This window comes from Marmota marmota, unplaced genomic scaffold, assembly GCF_001458135.2.
Source record: "Marmota marmota marmota unplaced genomic scaffold, marMar, whole genome shotgun sequence".
NCBI classification, from domain to species: domain Eukaryota; kingdom Metazoa; phylum Chordata; class Mammalia; order Rodentia; family Sciuridae; genus Marmota; species Marmota marmota.
In genome coordinates, this window is record NW_026000021.1 from 3414978 (window position 1) to 3424185 (window position 9208).

Consider the following 9208-nt stretch of genomic DNA (forward strand, 5'->3'; position numbering starts at 1 on the left):
CGGGCACTTCTAAACATCTAGACAAGACTAGATGTTTCAAGTAAGGACTCAATTTGTCCAGTATGTACATGACAGTCTTGAATACACTGCACACATGTAACAATAGTTCTAATTTGAAAATGTCTTCAAAATATGAGCATTCCGGCTCTTCACCGACCCGGTGGGCTATAATGCTCAAATTTTCTGAAGACAATCTTTCCTAGGAATTTTAACACAAAACATACAAAACTGAGGTTGCCAGTGTATGACCAAGTAGTTAGTAAAATTAGAACATTTTGTACATTTTTTGTTGAAATTTATAGGAAAGCTTGTCCTCTGTAAAAAAGACTTTTGGATATGGATTTGTTCCACCATCTCTAAGTGTTACATATGCCTGTATTTGTCCACTGGACTGAAAATAGGAGGGAAAGGTTCAAGGACAAACTGGTCATATTAGAAGATACCTCATATTTAACCATTGCTATGTGTGCAATTTTATTTACCAGTGCTGTGTGAATAGTGGACAGGGTCTTATGTGGAATATCTAGTCCTTCTGTATATTTAGAAGTGCTTGATATATTTAAAAGTAAAAGTAGTAGAATTGAAACTTTTTGTAGCTTTTAAAAACTGATGAGAAATATTGTGTTTGGAATTGTTAAACCACCTCTTAACAGAAAAAAATAATCTTATATGTATTTTTATCTATGCATAAATGCAGACACTAATATATGGGTGTAAATATGTACATCTGAACATCCCCCATACACATAATCATTGAGACCGACAGGATTACAAAGGAAACATTCAATTAATTATATATGCTTAAGCTACCCAGTAGTCCCTGCTTACTGCATTTCATAAGTTTTACCTAAGTATGCTGGGATATTGGAGAAGTTGGTGATTGAATGGCTGGAATATTCATTCATAAAACAAAATAAGATTTCCATTTCACTTAAAAATTATGTGTCAAAGGAAGGAGACCCTCATTGTTATATAAAATTACATATAAGAGGAAGTGAGGGGAAAGGGAAAAAAAAAACAAGAGAGACAAATGAATTACAGTAGATGGGGTAGAGAGAGAAGATGGGAGGAGAGGGGAGGGGAGGGGAGGGGAGGGGGGATAGTAGGATAGGAAAGGCAGCAGATCACAACAGACACTAGTATGGCAGTATGTAAAAAGGTGGATGTGGAACCGATGTGAATCTGCAATATGTATACGGGGTAAAAATGGGAGTTCATAACCTGCTTGAATCAAATGTATGAAATATGATATGTCAAGAGCTATGTAATGTTTTGAACAACTAATAATTTTTAAAAAAATTTGAAAAAAAAATTGTTAAAAAAAATAAAGACATACAGCTGGTACTAAGGAACTAGTCAGTGTGTGTGTGTGGGGGAAACCCACATCTGGAGACTAGAAGTATTGAGTAGAAAGGAAAAAAAAATATGTGTCACATATATTCTGGAATCAGTGAAATCTCAGGAGAATATCGAGGTCTTTGAAAATCCTGGATGTTCAAACTTCTTCCTCAGTAACAAGAAATTTCCAGCCTGGGCAACCTATTCTAATCCAAATCCAAGGAGTGACATGTAACAAGTATAATTTTTAACACCTTGATATGGTCCTTTCAACATCAGAATTAAAACAACAGCAAAAATGCATCCATATATCTGATCTTTAAAATTTATAATCTCTTACAGAGATAATGTCCAAATCCTTAATAGTTATGATGCACTTAACTATTCATATCCACTTATTAACTTTTCTCAATACTTATTGAGCACCTCCTATGTGAAAGATACTGTCTGGCCATTGACATACATGTGAAAAGACAAGAAAACTGATTAAGATTTTTTTTCCTTATGGAATTATAATCTCAGAATGTATCCCAAGATAAATTCAATTTTTATTCTCTCATTCAGAGTAGAACTCAATCTAACGTTATAGGGAAAGGGAAGGAAGGAAGGAAGGAAGGAAGGAAGGAAGGAAGGAAGGAAAGAAGGAAGGAGCCTCAATAGCATGTGCAGAAAATTTGATAAGTATAAAATAAACAGTACTTTAGAAATAATATAGAATAACAACTTCAATTGCTTTATATTAAAGTGAAAGTATTTTCAAAGCTCAGAAATTGTAAGAGTTAAAATCTGTACTTTTATATTAAGCCTTTAATATGGTTTGTGTATAATTTAGGGCAGTTTCTGTGTTAGCTTTCCTTTCTATAACAAATAACTGAAATAATTAATTTATAAAGAGAAATTTTATTTTGACTCACAGTTTTGTAGGTTCCAGCCCATGATCAAGTGGAACCATTGCTTTTAGGTCTCTCGAGGGGGTGCCAGTGGCAATGATGGAAAGCACATTGTTTGGCAATTCCATTCAATTCATGGCCAGGAGATGGAGAGAAAGAGGAAGAAAGGGGGGGGGTGTCCCCCAATCGCCTTCAGGGAATGCTTCCAATAACGGGAAGGCCTCCCACTTGGCTCCACCATTTAAAGTATCTACCCCCTCTCAATAGCCACAAGCTGGGGAGTAAGACTTCAACACGGAGCTTTTGTGGAACATTCCAGATCTAAATTATAGCAGTTTATTTTATTCTTTTCTTTCAAGTTTGCAGCCCAGTAACATAGCAATTTGAGAAGTATGAGATTTTAAGATATGCCAATCATTCTAAAATGAGATTCTAGTTCAGAAAAGGAGCTTGCTTTTTCAGAGGAAGACTGGGTCAACATTCTGCCACAATTTCTTGTTGAAAATGAAAATGTCATTCAATCATCATATGTTTCTAAGTATCTGGATAATTGACACTATACAGACAAAGCATCTGGAGAGGAACTGAATTTTTATATAAGATTTTTCTTTCCCCAACAAGGACATATATATCAAGGTAATGCAGTCACAGGGGAATTCTCTCAGTTCAGAATAATGTCATCAAGGATCAAGAAAAACAGCTTGGGGCTGGGGATGTGGCTCAAGCGGTAGAGCGCTCGCCTGGCATGCGTGCGGCCCGGGTTCGATCCTCAGCACCACATACAAACAAAGATGTTGTGTCCACCGAGAACTGAAAAATAAATATTAAAATATTCTCTCTCTCCCCCATCTCTCTCTCACTCAATCTCTCTCTTAAAAAAAAAAAAAAAAAGAAAAATAGCTGTAGTTTAAGCCTTCATAGCAAGAGATTCCAGGCTCTATTAATGTATTTGATGACACTTGTAAGACAATTATTCCTTTAACCCTTTGTCACTTCTTTTGCTTTATTTCCATGTGAGGAAAAAATCAGACTCACCACTTTTATAAATGAGCATTTATCATCACTCCAGGTCAAAGTAATTTTAGCCTCCTCAGAACACTATGCCACAATGAGCTAATCGCTTTCAAAGTAATCATATGCAAAGCTATAAGCTGAATTAAAAAAAAATTCCAAAAACTGTCCTTTAAACCTAAAGATAAATGATATTTAAAAATCCTATGATTTTTATCCTGATGTAATATGCATAATCTTAAATATAATGCTATATGTAATAATATATAATCATATATACTAATACATATAAAAATTTGTGGGTTGGAAATATGGAGAGGTAAACATCAGCTACCCTGTGAATAGCAATTTTGTGCTTTTTGATATAGTTGCAATTTTAGGGATTTTACTGAAATTAATTCACCTTGCATTAGCTTTTTATGGTTCCTATGCATGATTTTATCTAAATTTGTACATGTGGCTCTAATTGAAGATATAAAAGTTTTGATGACTAGAACTTAGAGTTGCACTACCACAAATAAATTATTTTGTCTTGGAGCTCTGATTCCACTTCATATTCTGTTTATAGAGTACTGCCATCCAACACAGCATCCTGTTCTCTTAAGAGCTGTTTCTGTTCCCAGGCTGTCTGAATGAGCTCATCTGAGACAGGCGAGCACAGGATACAGGCAGGCTGGGACCAGGCCCAGACAACTGGGTCTAATCTCAGCTTCAAAACATACACAGAAGTGGAGGTTATCTCACAGGTCATTAAAAAGGTGGTCATCTGTCCCTGGGGAAATTTAAAATATCTGAAGACCCTTACAATTTTGAAAATACCTGCTAAGATCTATGCCTTTCTCTTCTCTCCACACCATTTCCACTCCAATTAATATGGGATTGGAAAAGTTCAACAACTACCCATTAACACCCTGAAAGGAATTTTTCATTCTTTCCCTCCTTACTATTCTCCAGACATTATGGTAATAAATTATTGTGTCTTAGAAGAGCTTTTGAATTTAATCTTCTATGAAAAAGTTTTAATTAATTTTCTTTACCTTGCATTTTTTTTTCTGTTTATTCGCCCTTGGGAGAGTTTAATAAATATTTCTTTGTTATCCCTTGGTTTAAATTGATCTCTGAGAAATATTTAGAAGATTATATTTATTCTTCACAGTTTTTTTTTTTTTTTTTTTACTTTGGTTCCCTAATATAGAGACAACAGCTCCTATCATTGAGTATTCAATTGATGAACTATTCTTGGAAATTTTTTGGCTGTTGTGCACAGGAACATTTTCATTAGCTTCTTTAATTAACACTCAATAATTTGTTCTGTTTATATACTTATCTTCCTCTAATCAGACACTAAGTAGAAAAAAAGCACAGAATGTAATTTTTAAATACTTTTATATATAGCTTCTAAAATAATTGTCCCAGGGCTGGAAGCATAAGTCAGTGGTAGAGAGCTTGTCTAGCATACGGAAGATCCTGGATTCTATCTCTAGTACCCCCAAAATCAAAACAAAAATAAAATGCACCAATGAAATCAAAACATGAAGATTAAAGACATTAGGAAAAGTTTATACTCCTTTTTATGTTCTTTGCTAGTTATATGACATGAGAAAAATTCCCAGATTTCCTTGTACTTTAATCTTTCCATTGATAAATACACATAATTAGATAACCTCATCGAATGCTCATTTGAAAATTTATTCCACATTTATAAGGACCCATTATTCTATGCATAGTCAATGTAGCTAAGTATATGCTTATATTTTATTCTTTATATAACTAGGTATTTTAAATTTTTTACTATAGGAAATTACATCTTTTTTTAAATTATATTTGAAATTGAATTCTGTAATCTTGAAAAGAAGACCTAAAGCTGTAGAACATGATGCAAATTCTCTACTTAGATCACAGTGAGTTCCATTCAGTTCCTGGACTCATGTACTCTTTTGTAGGTACAGTAATGTATGATCATGATTTATTGTCCATACTGCATTCAAGTGTGTCCCCGTGTTAGTGTCCCCTTCTATGGTGTCAGTTTCAAGCTCAGATCTTAGCTCTACCTTCATTAGGCTATTTCAAACATTGTATGAGTTCATCAGTTTCTGGATAGTTTCAGAACATGATAGAATCTCCTTGCTATAGAGTAAATGCCCTGGTAATGTGAGAATATCTGTTAATGAATCAAATATTCTGAGCTCTTAGATTCTGGTGCTGATTTAGAAACTCATAGCAAGAATATACATTTTTATTTTACTGTAGATGAATTACTGTATCTTCCAGGATGGAAGGGTTCCTTAGCATTAACTTGCCAAGAGGCTGATAGGTCTCCGAGGGAAGGTGTCACGTAGACAATTTCGTGTTAGTCCAGTTCTTGGAGTTAAGGGAGCAGCATAGTTGAACCTGGTCTGGAAAGGGATCATCTTTGCTTTGGTGACTATTGATAGTCTCTCTCAGTCAACTTCATTAATGACTTTATTGTATGAGCAAAGATTTGCCCGAAACAGTGCTGAATACTGTCAGTTTATTTGATTGTTTAAAGCCTCAACTCCATTGGACATTAACACGAAATAAAAAGATCTTCATTCCTTTCCATAAGTCTATCCATGTCTCTTCTACAAATGTTTTACTCATTATTCAATATATCTCCTCCAGTCCCTTTGAACGACCTGTCTTTGAGTGCATACAAATTCTAATCTCAGGACCTATCTCTTTCCAGACTCATGGCCAGGTTTACCATATTGAATTCTGTGTTGGGCAGGGGGGGATTTCCTTCATCACTTTATCACTGCCTTCCTGGGTCATCCCTGACTAGGGTGATAGTCCAGCTGTCATTCATTTCCAATGTATATTATTACTGAATGTTTTAAGCCATGTACCATTCTCTGTTGCCAGTGAATTCTAAGGAATCTCTCAAGGAAAAGGACCTATGAAAAAGGGATCATCAATATGGGGTTGGAGGCTACTTTCTGTATACATTGTGTGTCCTGTGCTCCTGTGTGGTTATGGATATATTACTTACATCTCACAACTGATTGCTGCAGGGCCTGTCCAGTCAATGACCTGGTAAGTCTGACAATAGTCAGCTCATGGCAGTTCTGTCTACATGGTCATTCTGTGTCTCTCATCAGGCAGTCTCTCAAAGAGCTAGATGGCATGCCAAGATTGCTTTTGAAAGGTGTTTAATTCTTTGCTTCTAATGGAATGGACTTTTCCAGCACAACAGTTATTGTGACTCTCCTTTGGACCTTCCTGTTATTCTATATGGTATTTTTTCCAGCTTAGATATTTCTAATATCAAGGGATCCATAGCATCACATATTCCAAAATGGCAGACTTCTTGCTTCTCAAGCTGTATTTGCTACAAAATCTTTGCTTATCCTGAGCCCTACTTAAAACTGGGGTTCTTACACCAAATGTCTGGGTTCATCAGTACTCCTAAATGTCCCAAAGAAAGATGTTGTGATATGCTTCCTTCTTAGTAGTACCATGTACAAAGTAGAATCATTTTTCTTTAGCTTTAAATATATATATGCTATTAATCACCCCCACAATCTGTGCCAGCCTCCCACACTGCCTCTCTAAACTGCTTTTAACAACAATAAACAATTATGCACAACTTTAGCCCCTATTTTTTCAGAATCTATTCTACCCCTAGCCATCATGTAGCCTGTCTCTGTAACCCTATCTCCTATCATCACCCATAGACTTCAGAGAACATATACTAAGGGCTAGTATCTCTTTCAAGAACATATTTTTTTTTATTGTTTTGATGAATGAAGTGTTCACAAGGAGCATAGTTATTTTCTGGGTATCCCACCCTTACATAATACAGGCACTCTACCATACCCAATTTTCCAAGCTTTTTGAACCCTTATTCAATCATTGCTTGCCATAGAGATTTACGTATTTCTGTTTCATTTACTATATTCCATTGGCTTTTTCTAGCTTATAATAGCCGCATAAACACTTGTTAGTGCAAATGTCAAGGGTCTTTTTATAATGTTAAATCTCACACACTGGAAGAGGTATCCCACATTTACTTATCTTCATAAGCTTCATATTTCACCCCTACTCCTTGGTCAAGCACTCTCAAATTCCATTCCCATATTTCCACTCCTAATTCTTGCCTATAAGGTTTGGCTTGTTCTGTAGGTCATTCAACATATACATATTTTTTCTTCTTTTCAAGATTGGCATTTCTCTGGCTCCATTATGTTGTGATTTGTGGGAAGATGAAGAGAGGCCTCTGATTTCCTTTAAGCAAGGGGTCTGCCTTAGCCTTCCACAGGGAGGAGTGGACTGTTTCTATAGGCTACAAAGATCATGTTCCAGAGTGTTGACATTAAGGTAGCAGATTTGCTGGGACAAGTTTAGCCTTCTCTGGAGTTTTGCTGCTACTCTGACTATGGCTTTGGATGGCCTTGGAGTTGTCCTGATTTTCCTGCTTTTTCTCTGCAGAAGGTGAGCATCTCCTTATATGCTGCCAAGGTGCATTTTCCGTTTTCACATTCATCATTTAATTGCTGCGTTATGGCCCCCAGCCTCTTATTACACTGAATAATTATTAATGAATGATTAACAATTCACTATAAAATGGTTAATAAAACATATAACATCAACTGCTCCCATCAACAGCAATCCAGTAACATTGCCCTTATAATTTCTGTTTTCTCTTTTAAACATAACTGTCTAAAATGTCAAACCCAGGGCACTTTTCTTTCACCAACATACAATGCATATCTGGAAAAACTTGAAAAGGTCATAACATTTGGGAATTTGGAGGACTGGATCTATGTGGGTCTCAATTCTGCTTCATTGATTCTTTGTCTCCCTGGAGAAACAAATCAAGTACTAAAATTTTTGTTCTTACCAAAAATATCTCTAGTTTGTAATCACTCTCAGCCTGCTGGTAGCATGCTGGTAAATGTGTATTCCCTTTAGTCATTGCTAAGTTTCACTTCAATGAAAACCTCCTGAAAATCTTCAATTATGAAAATTATAATACATAGAGATCTGTACTAAGGCTACTTAGGCATTTAGTTTAATGATTCTTATTGTCACTTAATGAAATGGGATTTAAAATGAGGAAAATACAAGCAACAGGAGACTAGACCAGTTTATTACTTATTTTATCCCAGAATGTACTTTAAATCATTTTTTAATGAAAAAATGAAAGTTAAATTTAATGTGAGGGATATTTATCATTACCTGCTTCCTTCTTGCCTTAAGAATTGTCACGACTTTTGGGTGATTATTCATCCTCAGTCCTATATTTTGATGTTTGGATTAATGCTATTAATTCAGGCTTTGCGCAAAAAAAGTAAAAGAAAAGTAAGTAACCTGTTTAACCTTTTAGATTGTTTGATAAGCAAATTATATTGCTTTTTAAAGCATCTGGAAAAGTAAAAATAATAAGAGCTATTTTTATTAATTTACTCATGCACCAAATATCTATTTTTTATTACATGTCATGCTCCAGGCATTGTGCTGAGTACCACAATGTAAATGAGGCAATTAGACACATCCCCTTCTTTTGGGTAGCCTCTATGATGATGCATATGAGAATATACATTCAAGTTAAAAACATCCATTCACATTTTTTTGTGTGTGGTTAAATTTAAACTTGGGTACATTTATATTTTTAAAAAAAATGTTAGTTCTGAAATGTAAAAGAGTTTCCAAAAACATTTTTTTTTTTTTGTATCAGGGACTGAACCCAGTGGCACTTAACCACTGAACTATATCTCCAGCCCTTTTATATATTTTATTTAGAGACAGGGTCTCCCTGACTTTCTTAGGGTCTCACTAAGTTGGTGAAGCTGGCTTTGAACTTGTGATCCTTCTGCCTCAGCCTCCCAAGCCCCTGGGATTATAGGAATATACCACTGCACCCTGCTCAAATTTTAACTCAGATTTATGATAAAATCCACAGTTTATCTTAAGTCACTCAGTTTCTATGTAACTGAGCAATTTACTTT